At 41.2% G+C, this 16,423-nt stretch overlaps 1 protein-coding gene across 1 annotated transcript in view; it reads right to left on the reverse strand.

Moving 5' to 3' along the window:
- The window catches only part of CDC42EP1 (CDC42 effector protein 1), a 32,081-nt gene extending 15,866 nt beyond the window's left edge, over positions 1-16,215 (reverse strand). The window contains exon 1 of the mRNA XM_072126909.1: positions 16,103-16,215. The gene's annotated coding sequence lies outside the window, so the exon portion shown is untranslated. The remainder of the gene's footprint in view (positions 1-16,102) is intronic.
- Positions 16,216-16,423: the final 208 nt, after the last annotated feature.

The raw sequence follows: 16,423 nt of genomic DNA on the forward strand, positions 1-16,423 counted from the left end.
TTCTCACTTATTGATGCAATTGGTCAATATTATGGTAGTGTTGGAAACCCAGCCCTCGGGTATCTCCGCCACTCTCAAAGACAGTAAATGGAAGTGAAAGAGATACCCGAGTGCTGTACTCAGCTCTCTCCAACACTGTCATAGTATTGAATGGATCAGTAGGACACATGCTTAAAGGGGTTGGCTATTTTACCTCACATTTTTTTTTATAATGGACTGATCTAGCAAGCTCTCTGTCTGTAGTGCTGCGTAATCTGTGAGTGCTATATAAATAAGGGAATTATTTTTATTATAAGGTATGTGTAAGTGTGTGTTTGGGGGGGGGGGGCAGAATGTTAGGTTATTTACTAATATACATTCATGAAAAGTTATTGATATGTAAAGTGAAGCCTCCTGTCTCTTACCTCATCGGCCAGACATTCCTGACCATAAATCGGCTGCAGATGGAGGGTCATGTGATCTGTAATAGTCCATGAAAAATCGCCCTGCCAGGACCTGAATAGTATTCATGAATACCATCATAAGGTCCCGGCAGGGCAATTGCTCATAGACAGGTAGAGATCCACTTCCACCTGTAGCCATGGACAGGAATGTCTGTCTAATAAGGCAAAAGACTGGAGACTTTACATGTCAAGAAAGTGGTGCAAAACTTTTAGTAGATGTTTATTGGTAAATTACTTAATGTTCTGCCCCCCCCCACACACACACACTTGGCACACACATTATATAAAACATGAGGTAAAGTGGCCAACCCCTTTAACCTGCCTTTCTATCAATAAGTGATAATAGGGACCACACTAGTCAGATTGTTATACCCTACACTGTGGATAACTTGGTATAGACCCTTTAAAGTCTAATTACTTGGTTCTTGTTTGGCAGAACCTATGCTAACTAATGTAAACTTGTTAAAATATACATTAGATCGAACATCACCACTTCTGATAAATATTGAGTATTTTGAGACTTATACGTCAAACAGCATTAGTTCATTTCCCCCATTGTGTCACTTTTGTCAAGTGCTTTTTTATTTCCTTTTTAAAATTACCTTATGACTAATATTTTGATGCAAAGTAAGTCTAAAGTGCACAAGAAAATCCAGACTACAGTTAAGTGCCATTTGCTAATATGACCCTTTCACTCCTTGGGAAACTTAGACAAAGCTGGCATTATAGAGGGCTCCCAAAATATCTTGTGACAAACAAGCGCAGCATTCCACTGAATGTACATAAAGGGCCCTGGGAAAAAGGAAAATACATTCCATACGTCATATTGTGAACACAAATCTATCATAACCCTTTGGCTTTCATACATTACCATCCCATATACAAAGCAATTTGGCAAATGTTCCTTCTGTGGTGTCTTACTATTTTAATAAAACCTAGTGCTAGTCTCTGATAATATTCAAGGCATTAAAGGGGTTTTATTCACTAACCAAATTAGGCACTAACTTGCTGATCATGGGAGCCCACAAATCACAAGAAAGGGAGCACCCCTTGTCAGCTACCTAAACATGACTGGAGCAGCCGGTCACACATAAGCTGGTGCAACATCCATCACCGGGGCCTAGCCTTTTCTTGGGGCCTAGAGGCAGCCGGGGCCCAGCATACCAGAGTGCCTGGCGATTGCGGGCTAGGCGCGCTGATATCACGGTGCTTGGTATGGGGACAGCAGTGCTGTCCTACAGCCTGGCAGGTCTCCAGCAGGTGGTGTGTGCAAGAAATATGGAGGGAGAGGCTGAAGTACTGGTTCTCCCTGGGGCAACCTCTGAGTGTCTGTAAGATAAGTCCCTTGGTAATGGATGGGGAAGCTAGTGGTGTTAGACAGCCGTATCCAGGGATCAGACAGAGGCAACATTGTGAAAATCAACTCAGTGAACAACAGGGAGAAAAAGTGCACCAGCCTGATAGGATATGCAAGCTGGGATAATGGAGATGTAGGGAGCAGGAGACTGTTTTAGTTTCAGGATTTTTAATGCCACCACGTGAGTTCACTGCAAAGGGGTCCACTGAGGGTCTGTCGCCCAGGGGCCTACTGAAACCTGGCACCTACCCTGGACCTGGTGGCTTCCCTGCAATGAAGTCCAGATCACCATGCAGGGGTTTATGAATGAAAACTAGAGAAGTTATTTAGGCAAGAAGAACAACCAACAATCAAATCGGGGAGCCCTCCATTTAGTATATTCCCATAAACTGTATATACATTTTTTATATGGCACTTTAAATTAAGCACCTTTGAACAATTTCTGGCTTTGGCTTCCTTTATAATGTCTTTAGTTTTACTGGAAACGATAGAGCTGGCTGATACAATTTTCTATTTTCTATGGACATTATCTGATTCCACATTCTGCCTCGGAATACCATTTGCAAGTCTCAAATAAACTGAAAGGATTGCAATATAGGAAAATCACATTAAGTTTACTTTCTACTGTAGAATGTGGCCTGCGAGATAATCAGTAGAAAGTACAAGCGTATGTAGGAGACCGGACCCTGCAGCCTAATATTCAGGCAACGCCATAAATAGTAATATTGGAAATGAATATATTACATTGCTGCATGACTTAGGTAACCTAAGGTCAGCCATTCTGGTGGTCAAGTCAGGACCCAAATTAAGAGGAACTAAAATCACATGGTCGGTGGAATTAGTAGACCGGGAAAAAAGTCTTTGTTCCATCATCTTCCTTACATCAGCAAAAAGTGATGTTTAAGAAAAAATAACATAAAAAAAACAAAAAGTTCCTACATACTTAAAAGAAACATCCTGACTGGTCAAGCTTATAATGAGTCTGTAATCTGGACCGGTGAGATAAGAAGGGACATGAAATATTAATGGTATGAGTTTTCCTCCTTTTCCACCCGGAACCCAGTGAAAAGACTTCTCTACACCCATCTAGGTTACTGGTGTGGAGCCGGCATTAGTTTACCTTTGTTCTGTTATCAATGCTTCAGTGCACACACACTTATCACATGGAACTGCACGTCAGCTACTGTTCAGACCCTGACCTGTGTCACTGCAGAGGTTAGGTTATCAATTAATCATATACACTGGACACTGTGCCTCATACACTCGTAGGTGTGAATGGAACATGTGCATTATGAAAGCTATTACACTCAGCAGTATATAGGGGATTCGCTAGGGGATATACATATATACATGTGAAATACTTTATTCTATAATGACACAGGTTAATATTCATAGCAGCTGATAAAATCTTCCAACGCTAAATCCCCTGCTTTATGCCAAGTTGCATTGCACATGGCGGAACATAGGTCTATGACTCCTTGGCTTACCATAGATGTAAACTTAGGTCGCCAATACAGTGTATAGCACATAGGGGGAGGGGGATGTATCGGCATTCTGCTTCTCAATTAGAGGATCTGCATCACTGTGTGGGACCCATTTTCCTAAGGGACCACTTTGGAAATCAATTCACCTGACTGTTGTTGCAGACAACCAGACAGTGTGAATTATAATACAGGCAGTTTGGGCAGTAGCCCCAGGCCCAGGCCTTCAAGGGAGCCCATGTCCACCAAACCACCCACCAAATTTTATATTGAGAAGGACCTTCACCTATGAAATCCTCATACATCTGTTCCTGCTCTCAATGCACATGTACACAAGAGCCATTTCAGGACCTTTGAATGTCCTCCAAGGATCTTGAAACCACAGACTGAAAGCAGGCACAAGGGACACATCCTCCATCCCCCAAGGAGGGCCCATAGCCATCTAAACCCGACCCACAACCATAACTGTATCATTTCATTATTTATGCAGTGGCTTTGAGAAATTACAGCTCCAAACTTAAAGGGAACCTGTTAGGGAGATTTTGGACACCACCTAAAGTTCCGTATGCACTGGAGGTTTAATGCTCTTGATCGCCCTATATAATTTTTCTCAAACAATTATTTATACTTACCTTGGTCCTGGGCTCTTGACGCATGTGCAATGTTTCAATGAAGCTGACATTGTAAACGTTGGCTTCATTGCGCATGTGCCATCAGTACTACACATACGTATTGCCGCCGGGGGTTTACTACGTCGGCTTTATTGATGCATAGCTCAGGTGGCAGAAGAGCCAGAGATGAGTCTGATGTGCCTGCTTTGTTTCACAGCTGCCATGGACACCTATGGGGCGCATTTACTTACCTGTCCTGTTGTGATCCCCGAAAGTGCATTCTCCATCCGAAATGCAACCTGCCTCGATTCACAAAGATCATGCACCCGATATCCTGCATGTGTCGCTTCCCCGCTCAGGTCCGCTGGAATTCACCATCTTCTTCCCGGTGCACATAAGTGCATTGTCTTGCTACTCAATTCGAATCTTAAATCCCGCGCTCAGTCTGAATCAGTCGAATCGTCCGATGGCACGCCCTCTGATTTTTGTTGCATGAAAGCCAGCCTAGCTGTGCCACAAATTGATCGCGTGCTACACAATTTTCAGTGAAATACCTGTCACAGCTGCCCAAATCCCGAAAATTATGAAAATTCGGTGAAAGTGCGATCCACGGACCCTTAGTAAATAACCCCTTATGTGTCTCAAAAGCTCCCTGACTAGTTCCATTTAAAAATGACCTTATTCTAAAGCATTGATATTTACTTCAAAGGGAATAATCCTCCTCCAGTCACATAACTTATTTGTGATCTTTCTAGCTTCTCTAAACCTACTTTAGCGTATACAACCTTCATTGACTGCAGGTGAATGTATCGTCTGATGAGATCTTGTTCTGCTCTCCACATTCTCTGCTTATCCATGCACAAACTATCCTCTGCTGAAAAGTACTATTGTCCTTATCCTGATAAGGCTGTCAGGACTCTACCTCCCGGAAACTCTGGGCATTGATAAATCCTTCTCATTACTTCTCATTTGTCCTGGAATTGGATCATCTCCAGAATCAGCGGCACTTGTATTATCATTTGGAGATTTGCTTGTTTATATGGCTATTGGCACAGGTGGAAACAGCCTATGTGCTCATTCTCCAATGTTAAACCCGTGCCCTCGCCCTTCCCCTCCAAGATCCCATTGTCCTCTTTCTTCCCTCTCCTGCTCTGTTAATAGGGGGAAGTTTACATTGGTTTTCCTGTGCTCCCTCTGGCCCCAGTGAAATTCTTAGAACCTAATGCGACTTCCTTCCTTGAAACCTTTAAGAAATATGTCCACATCCTTCGCTGCAGTTCTGTAATTTACTACAGTATTATTTACGTCAAGACGGCTGATGACACATGGAAATTATTGCATTAAAGTGAAATGGATTATGAAGCCCGCACAGAACAATTATATTCATGACCATTAGACAGTGATTTGTATTGTGTCAAGTATCAAACAGGGCGGCCTATTGAGTTCAGCACAGAGAAGAAATGAAACTCTTTGAAGTCGATATCCGGTCTTCTGGCTGAAACATGAATTCCTTGACAGGAATAGAACCCTCTACATAGAACAGTCCGTCCACCATATTGCTATAATCTCTAGAAGCGCCACTACAGGTCCAACACAGAAAAAGTTAAGAATTAAGTTTGGAAAGTAGGATTCTTGTATTTTTTTTTTAGTGAAACACATGCTCGTTATCTTACTCAATTACAGAGTATCCTAAGTCAATGATCATAGTGGAGACCACCTTGTCGGCACAGAGAATATCATACCATAGGTTCAGTACTAAAGGTGTCCATATACCACCAATAGCAGTCAGGAGAAGATTTTACCACTTCTCCACACCCCCACATACCTGCACACTCAGTTTGCTGTGGAAAAGGGAATACTCTCCAATCAAATCTATGGGATTGCTGAAAATAACAGAGCATATAGGGGGATATTTATCATATGATAGCCCTGCCTCTCCTTTTGCACAGCGTGATGCATTGGGGCACATTTACTTACCCATCCCGATCCCCGCCGTGCGTTGTCCGATGAGGATTCGGTCTGCCGTGATTCACTAAGATCGTGCGTCCAATTTCCTGCATGTGTCGCTTCCCCTGCTGAGGTCCGCCGGAGTTCACCATCTTCTTCCTGGTGCATGTGAGTGCTGATCTTGCTTTTTAAATCCTGCGGTTTGTCCGAATCAGTCGAGTTGTCCAACGTCCTCGGCCCCCAATTTGTGTCGCATACAAGCCGGTGCCGATGCACAACAATCTGATCGCGTGCGCCAAAAACTCTGAGCTATTCAGGGCAAATTGGAAAAATTTGGGAAACATGACGGAAATACGTCTGACGGACCCTTAGTAAATGTGCCCCATTAAGTGTCTTGCGCAGCGTGTACTTCTATACCAGGCATGTGAAAAGTTGCCAGCTGCAGCGAGTAATGCCCCACACCGGGCCACTCCTGGCCGCGCCCCACTTCACACCCCTTTACGCCTTTACTGGCCTGAAGGTGGCGGATTGGACATCGCATAAACTATTAATAGCATATAAGCTAGCATTTGCAATTATTTCAGGGCTTCTAAGTCACTGACGTGGCACAGAAGCCCTGATAAACATTCCCCATAGACTCCATTAGGGTCGGCCACTGGTAGAGGAGACAGCAGACCCCTGTTCTCAAGATAATTGTGTGACCTGGAGGTGGGACTCACATCTTGCCCTCTTATCACTCAGCACTTGAATCCGCAGCACAGAGGGTCTTTGGTAATACCTCCAGCAGCCCTTCTGGAACTTTCCCTGAATTTTAAAATTTAAAGTTTAGAAGGGAGGAGGCCTTGGATAAGAAGATATAAGAAGATTACCACAGTGCTTTGATGTATGAGTAAGTGTCCTTGGTTTATCATGATGAATTTTTATGGTAAATAAGAGGGGGATTCTCCCAGCAGCAAGAAACCTTACTACTGTCTAAAGTGGAATAGTACAAATTTATCAAAACACACTTAAAAGTCCACGGGCCACATGTATCACTCGTTTTTTCTGTTGTTTTTGCACCTTTTCATTCAGGCGCACCGTTTTGCGCCATTTTTGCAATTAAACGGCAAACTAGCAAAAATAACCAGCTTTCCCTCATCTATCTTACCAATCCAGATGTTTTGCTGCGCCTAATGATATTCATCACTTGCAACGTTTTCATTTAGGCGCAAAAATGGGCGCAGAAACACTCCAGCCCGAAGGTGGCATTATCTGAGAAGAAAGCACTGAGCCCCTTTGCAGAACAGCTCATTTCTAGCAGCAGAGCTCAGCCAGACACTAGAACATATAATACAGACATGAGATACTCTGCAGACAGGAGCTGCAGACTCTATTTACAGTTCATCACCTTCTATTTACAAAACATTCTGCAAACTCCTGAGCACAGAGCAAGAGAGCTCAGAACTTTGCAGAAGTTTGCAGAAGTTTGCAGAATGTTGCAGATACTACATACAAGTGCCCCCCATGTAATTCTGCACAGTATCACCAGTGTTTCTGAGGGGGATACTGTGCAGAATTACAGGGGTGGAGCAGGAGACCAGCACTGGGGGATCCCCTCCAGGAGAAGCCCCTGCTGAGGAGGTCACTGGGTGCAGGGTGTCACACACCTGGGTGCTGCTGTGAGTGTTATCTTCATTCTGGGCTGTGGGAGAAGCAGAGAGGAGCTTGTAGCAGGATCACATGTAAGTGCCTGAATCTAACATTGCGCCGAAACTGCGCCAAAATTGCGCCTAAACTGTTTTAAAGTAAAGTGATTAATAAGAGGCAGAAAATATACTTATCACAGATGGTTGTAGCTTGTGATAATTCTGGCAAAACAGTGCGCCAGAATTTAGGCGCAACTACTACACTTAGGCGCACAAAAGTGATAAATGTGGCCCCATGCATTATAAGCCTGACTTTGTCAGTTTGATTTTTTTTTGGCTTTTCTGCTGGTCAGATGTATTGTAGCAGTTTTATCTTATTGAGGCATGTACTGTTGGGCCTTTACTGAATTTACAACTTTTTAAAACAAAACTAGCAAAAAGTCTCCAAAAGTCACCATCAGGTCTAAGCTAATTTCTTATTAAAAAGCCAATTCAGGGGCAGCCATAGATTTGCGCCAACATTTTTTACTTTTCTGTGGCTTTTTAAAAAAAGTTGTAACTATCTGGATTCTGGTGATAACTCATGGAAAACTGCAGAAAACTAGACAGTGGTAAACTTTGAACAGAAGACTTGGATTGGATTTTCAATTTTTCTTGCGGTAATGGGACCAAGGATTATCATTAAAGCTTCACTATAGACGCCTTACTGCTGATCATTGCAGCCTGGGACTATAGTAAAGCATCCAGAGAGCTTCACCAGAGGTCACAGGGGACAGAGGGGTCCGTCTGTAAATAGGGGTCGTCTGTAAATCGTGTGTCCTTAAGTAGGGGACCGCCTGTACTTCATTCAACTATAAATCTACCACATGGGCCCATTTTTATCTTGATGAATGAGTCCAAAAATATTATTTTTCACTCAATGTAAAGGACAAAAATTGGAAGATTTCTTATTAGTAATAGGGTTTTCGTATGTAAAGATGATTGAATAAGGTCTGTGACATTCTTTATCAAAGAAAGAGATGCAAAAAATATATGCAATTAACATTATATGCTATTTCAGAAAATTACACAGGAATATCATAGAGAAAAAACTTTAAGGGATGATATTTTAAAAGTTCATAACTCACTTAACAAAGTTTTATATTTCTAGATCTTGCAGCTTCTAGGTTTGTAGTATCTGCACATTTGTACTTTGCGCACTGGTTGCTTTATTAACTATATGAGTGTGAGCACTTATGGGCAGGGTCCTCCATAGGATAATCACTTGCTGATCAGTGGGGGTCCCAGTGGGGGAACCCCCACAAATCACGTGAACTGGGTATTTTTTTTACCCCAATTGTACCCCAAATTAATAGAGTGGCAAGTCAGAAACAATTGCTTTTACTCCATTTATTGTCTATGAAAGTGAGATAGTTAATTTGTTAATTTGGGTTAATACGGATGCCCTTTCTCATGATCTGTAGAGGTCCTACCACTGGGACCGCCCACTGATCTGCAAGTTACCAGCAAGTTCCTGTCGATTGAAGAAAACTTAAATTTCACCTTAGCAGCTGGACAACCCCTTTAAGTTACCCAACACATTAGAGTCATAACTGCCAAAATCATTTGAGTGTGATTGCTGATCTATCATTTTCGATCATTTCCTGTCAATGGCGTAACAAGAAGCTGATGGGCCCCAGTGAAAAGTCTGTGCCAGGCCCTGACTATAATGTATTGTTTATTGTACTAGTCTTCTCATATGGGAAAGTGACACCATAAGGGCCCCCTAAACCTCTTGGGCCCTGGTGCGACCGCAACCTCTGCAACCCCTCAAGTTACGCCCCTGTTTCCTGTGTGTATGGAGACACCAGGAAGTGGAATAACCTTTTGTTATTAGGCTTCATTCACACTATGGTTCTTTCCCTTTGTTAAAAAAGTAAAGAATGGAGGATTAACGGAGGTTTAACATATCACAAAAAAATCCCATTGCCATCAATGTACATTTTATGTCATCGTATTGTTCCGTTTTGACAACGACGGCGGATGCAGTACTTTCCCTCAGTTTGAAAATAACTCATGGATAACGGATCCGTGCCAAACTGACCATAATGGATGACATAAAATTTACATTGATGTCAATTAATGTAATTAAACCTCCATTCTACACTTTTTTTAACTGAGGGAAGGAGCGGTAGTGTGAATTTAGCCTTAGTGTTCCCAAATGGAGCACTTTTACTTCTACTTTTATTGCATTGGAAGACCTCTTTAAGGCATAAATTAAGGCTCTGTCCACATCATAGTATCATAGGGGGTCATTTTGGAAAAGTGGCATGTTGTTTCCTTTTTGCACCCCTTGTACCTTAATTTATGTAGTGTCCGCGCCACAATTTTGCTGTTTTACGACGCTCTCTCTTTTTGGGGCTCAAAATTTTGGTACCGCTTGTGAATCCAACAGTTTTCTGTCACTTCTATTTTTTCCGACTCGTATTTTGGTGCAATTACAACCTTCATTCCATAGTGTCAAAGCTCTTACAGTAAAGAACCTTTGTCTATGGTCATGGTAGATTCGCCTCTGCTCTAGGCGTAGAGGATGCCCCCTTGTCCTGGTCACAGGCCGAGGTATAAAAAGATCTTTGGAGAGATCCTTGTACTGTCCGTTCAGGTATTTGTACATTGTAATGAGGCTGTGGTCTCAACCTAATTCATACGCCAGTTATGTACAGTATACATGAAATAGATGTGTCTGCAGATGCCATATAGTAGCATCCTATTCTATAAATGTGTACCATAGTCTGCCTCTTTTTTGTAGTATACTGATGTATATAAAAGGGGGAAGGGCTTTTGTCTTCCTTAGGGAACCCCATGGCTTGTACACTTTCCTGACAGACATACCAAACATAAATCACAAATACAATGTGAAACCAACTTAATTGTTCTGGCATTAATAGTAAATACAAAAGAAATTGCAAATGGGCTAAACAATTTATAGTCTGTGGCAATGGAAAGAAAGCAAATTCACTCCTGACCCCAAGTACATTGTTACATCTGCCGACATCGTACTCACATCTGAATGAGAGAAAATAGAAAAAAACAATCACTATCTTCTAAAGCTGGAAAATACTTGGAAAAATAAATCAAATCAAAGAGGCCACCTACGTTCTCCTATAAAAATTAGGATAATTAATAAACTTGAGTTATTTGTATATATTTGGCTTAAACAATGCTGGAAATCAAGAAATGTCCTGCAGCTGCTCATATTATTATTGGAGAATCCCCAGCACTAAATGTAGCAATTCTCAAAAACAACAAATCAGAAAGAAAAAACTAGAAGAAAAAGAATTCCTGGGGTCAGTAAGAGAACCCCTAAATACCTTAAAAGTGATTAGGTGATGGATAGATGGATGGTTCACTTATAAACCCTTGCACTTATTATATACTGTATACACAAAAATGTGCTGAAAAAACCCACCTCGGCTTATACACAAGTGTATAAAAAAATAAACTAACATACTCACCTTCCAATGCTCCATGCGGCTTCTCTTCCTTCTCCTCTTCACTCATAACAGAGCAGGAAGAGACATGTCCATGTGCCCGTGCGCTCACTATGATGTCACAGTGGTGACAGGCAGAGTTCATGGACACGTTTCTGCCCTTATTTCTGTGGAGATGGAAGAGGAGCCTATAACATGCTCTCCTCAGGTAGAGCATTACTCACAATCTGCTCAGCTCCTCCTGCTATATAATATGCTGCCTGCAGATAGGACACTATGTACAATTTTCTCAGCTCTTGCTGCACTATAACATGCTGCCTACAGATAAGACACTATGTACAAATTTCTTCAGCTACTGTTGCTCTATAACATGATATAACTCTCAGATAGGACACTGGGGCAGATTTACTTACCTGGTCCCGTCATGATCCCGAGGTGCGTTGTCCGACCGGGTCTGGTGTGTTTCACTAACACTTACAGCTTGTGTTGCTGCTGTGGTGAGGTCCGCTGGAGTTCACCTTATTCTTCCCGATGCATGTGAGTGCTTGATCTTGCTACACATTTCATTTTTAAATTCCGCGGTTTGTTTGAATCTGTCAGGTTGTCCGACGGGCCATCCTCCTATTTCTGTCGTGTGCAAGCCGGCGCGCCAAAATCCGATCGCGTGCACCAAAATCCCGGAGCAATTCGGCGCAAAACGGAAATATCCGGGAAACCCGACAAAAGTGCGCTTTTTTGGACCCTTAGTAAATGAGCCCCACTATGTATAATCTGCTCAGCTCCTCCTGCTCTATAACATGCTGCCTGCACATAGGACACTATGTACAAATTTCCTCAGCTCCTGCTGCTCTACAACCTGCTGCCAGCAGATAGGACACTACTCATAATCTGATTAGCTCCTGCTGCTCTATAACATGCTCCCCTCAGATAGGACACTACTCACAATCTGCTCAGCTCCTCCTGCTCTATAACATGCTGCCTGCAGATAAGACACTATGTACAATCTCCTCATAATGGCCTGCATATTCCGATTCCTGGCAAGTATTTATACCGTATATTTTTATATCCATTCTTTTTGTATTAAATCTACATAGTGCTGGGGCCATTACTGTCATTCCTATATATTATTGAGGTTCCGGTTTGTACGTGTGCCAACACAGTTACTAGAGTGATAGTGGGGCCACGGCCAGTCATAAGAATGTGATAACTGCTTTATATCCACATATATTGCTAATGCTAAAGCAGAGTATCTTGTACATTTACATTCTGGATGTCTGCAGCAGGGAAAGGGTTACACCAATGTACAAGCTCTGCCAAGACTCCGTTCTCATGCCCACCAAATACTTTCTCTCCAGAAGTCACTCCCTCCTTCACCCTCACTTTCTCATTCCCTGCTTTCAGTAGCACTTTTCATTTTGAGGCTGTACTAAATTTGGTATAATCAGCAGTTTCTTCAGCATTTTTGGCTCTGTCCAGCAGATCCACCCTTCTATTACCAGAGCATTGAGAAGATGTAGAATTAAGGGGATGAAGACTAGGACATAGGAGTAATAAGAGGAATGGAGCAGAAAATTAGAATTAGAGTCTTAGGAAACTGCATCAGTCCAATGTATGATGTTCCCAGTATGCCCTCAAAATATGTCTATTATATGGATCCATTCACTAAGCCCCCAAAAAATTTTTCTGCTGTATAAAAACTAAAGCAGACAATGGGGCACATTTACTTACCCGTCCCGTTGGCGCCGCCGATCCGGAATATCCGACGAGGATTTGGGTCTGCCGCAATTCACTAAGATTGTGCGTCCAATTTCCTGCATGTGTCGCTTCCCCGCTGAGGTCCGCCGGAGTTCACCATCTTCTTCCCGGTACATGTGAGTGCTGATCTTGTGACACAATTTGCTTTTCAAATTCTGCGGTTTGTCCGCAGTGCAGTGCACTGTGCAGTGCAATTACTATTAAAATGAATGGGTGACATATAGAACTGTCTGTCTATACAGTGTTTCATTATTGGAAGTCCAGTATAGGTGTAGCAAGGCTTGACATGTAGAAAATGAATAGATTAGGTGATAATAGTAAACTTTGTGATATAATTAATTAAAAATAGCATTGAAAATCGCTTATGTTTGCATTTCTGCTGCTCTTTCTCTTCTAGTGAGCATTCTGAGGTCTTTCCACTTCAGACAGATAAGGAGGCTAAAGATGAACTATTTCCATTCCTAGAGGATATATCCCTTGATGATTAAGTTTTCTAAGGAGATAATTATATCCAGGGACTATATGTAAAGAGTTAATTCATTAGACACTTTATCAGGCTTCTTAATCTCTCAGCTGTCAGTGGATACAGGACAGAAAGATGATTTACATCAACTGCATAAATACGGAAGAAAGCCAGAGGGGAAAGAAGACTACAGTAAAATATTTCTTTAATAATATATAGTATATTACAAAGTTTGCCACTATAATATGTAGTATTGATATATATATATATATATATATATATATATATATATATATATATATATATATATACATATATATATATAGCACCTTGGTGATCATATTACACCTGTATAACAAGTATCAGCACCTTGGCAACCTTCAGTATTTAGGTGGTTATCTTCATGTAATTAGAATAAGTGTTTTCAGGGCCGGCGCCAGCACTGGGCATACCCAGGCAAGTGGCAGGCCCATAGCTACTGGGGGGCACACATAAGGCGGCACATAAAGAATTCATCGGGGTGAGCGGGGCTGTTTCTTATTAATCCATAGGGGCTTTATATTCAATAACCATAAAAGGGCTGTTTGGGATGATAAACTAATAAATATTTTAGGGAAGAGGAGACTGTTTTAGTTTCTGAATGCCGTTACGTGAGTTCACTGCAAAGGGACCCACTGAGGCTCTGTCACCGAGGGGCCTACTGTCATGCTATGTAAACACCATAGGCGTAGAGTCTTCCCAACCTATATTTTCAATAGGTTTTTCAATATTTTCAAATCCTGTAATCCGTATTTACTAATAGTAATTTAGACTTTATGTTGAATGATAAATCCGGCGCATTATTACATTTCCTACCCTACAGTACATTCACACCACCTATTATTGGGCTCATCATGGTCCAGAATTTTACACAACAAAACCTTGGTGCCAATTTTTGAATCGAAGACAAGACCAATTGTAGAGAAACTACCAAAATGTAATCAATTACTATAAAATGTGCCACAATTGAGTTACAACTGCAATAGTGAATCTGCCCCAGTGTCCACTGATGCCCAATAACACTAGGGGGCGCCATGACATCAGGTCAGCTCGAATCTTCATACTCTATTGAAAATCTAGTGTAAGTTCCAAAAAGCTATAATGTGATTAAGAAGTAGAATAGATGACAAAATCCACTACAGTGGATAAGTAGATAGTAGTAGTAGATTGTAGTAGGGTTATGTCTAATTCAGTAGAAGGAAATGCATTCTGCCGAAAAGCGCAGTACAGATTAATAATAAACAGTTAAACAAATGAAAAAGTTATTTATACAGTGAAGATAAGAGCACGGTCAGAGCATAGTACACAGAGGAGACTATTGGTGGCAGGGGACACACAGAAGGAAAGCACAAGTGACCGTCATATGCACCACATTCATCTTGTCCAATGTAGTAATGACAACATATCAGATTGTGATTCATGCTTCTTTGAACATTTTAACCAAAATTTAAACCAAAAATACATGTTTTTTATATTTGTATACATTTACCAATATTTAATCAACGTTATGATCAACTTTTGAAGATTCTTACTGTGTCGCTCAATGGCGGCCACAATGACCACACTCACTGATCCCCGTTATAAATCAACTGGGTCCATTTTTACTATTTCTTAAAATCCGAAATGCTGAGATTTTTAGGTTTCTGCTTCTAGGACTGAAAAATACAACCAAGATAAAAGCAGAAAAGTAAACTCTGCCTATGGTAGCAAGGTCACTTATGTCATTTGAAGTAGCGGGTTGCCAAGTATGGTTGGCATAGGTCCGGCCAGTATATCTTTCCCTCAATAGATGGACTTGACTATACAGAATTAACAAGGCTGAAAAAGATGTATATGTGTATATCCGTCACTGTCCACTGTATATATATATATATATATATATATATATATATATATATATATATATATATATACATACACAGTACAGGCAGTCCCCAGGTTACATACAAGATAGGGTCCATAGGTGTGTTTTTTAGTTGAATTTGTCTGTAAACCGTATATTTGTATGTAAGTCTGTAAACTGTATATTTCATAACTGTAGAACCAGACAAATTTTTTTTTGCCACAGTGACAATCAGAGTTTCAACATTTTTAGCTGTAATGGGACCAAGGATTATCCATAAAGCTTCATTGCAGACACATTACAGCTGATTATTGCAGTCTGGGACTATAGTAAAGTATCCAGAGAGCTTCACTAGAAGTCACAGTGGGCAGAAGGGTCCGTCTGTAACAAGGGGTCGTCTGTAAGTTGGGTGTCCTTAAGTTGGGGACCGCCTATATATGCATTATTTTGCAACTGTTGCTTGTACATCCAGTTATAAACATCCTATCCTATACATATTATGATACACATACAGAAAGTTCCTATTTCTAAGTCTTGTATTACTGACTGATATAGTTCTATTGTCCAATCAGCACACAGTACGTCTAAAATTAACCTTAAAAAAATAGTAAAATTGTACATGATAAAATAAGTTCTACCTGTTGTCTGCACTAGGCCAGCTGGATCCCTGCACCCTATATATCATGCTCATAGCTTACATTGCCCTGTTCTTACTTACACAATAGAATTAACAGAAAGTGACAAAATCTCTGCAATTACATTAGCCAAATTTAAAGAAACATTATTATGGCTATTTCTAAGAAAACTTAAGCAGATAACCCCCAGACATATTCCATATTACACTTGTCAGCACTATAGCAGATTAAGTATTTAGAAGTTTAAGTAGTGAATATGAGACGTGATATGAAAGGAGAAGGATTTAAGGCTTACAGGGTCTGTATCTGTGGTGTCACAACACCCGGTGCCTATTGTGACTTCAATATGTTTCAGGAGCCTCTGGAGGGAAGTTATTAATAAGAGCTGCTTAGAAATAGATAGAATAAAACATATGGAAAGGGGTACAATTACCTGACCGGCCCGTCTGTCTGTGCTCCAGACTTCAAGTGCACAGCTCCAGCAGAAAACCAGAACAGCTGGAGGAATAAGGGTCCACAAAGTGAGTCAGAGTTTGGTAGGAAAGTAGGCTGGGACATACAAAGCCTATGGGGAGGAGAGAGGGAGAAGGGAGACAGGAGGGAAGTTAGGAAGTTCTGTAATAGGAGGGGAGAATGGATGAAGGATTTAGGTGAGACTCACTGAAACATGTAAGAAGGAAGGGAAAACAAAGAAGATATAAGATAAGACGCCCTCTGCGTAAGTTTACACAGAACTAAATTTAGTATGAACTTG

The sequence above is a fragment of the Engystomops pustulosus genome, chromosome 10, assembly GCF_040894005.1.
Source record: "Engystomops pustulosus chromosome 10, aEngPut4.maternal, whole genome shotgun sequence".
Lineage (NCBI taxonomy): Eukaryota > Metazoa > Chordata > Amphibia > Anura > Leptodactylidae > Engystomops > Engystomops pustulosus.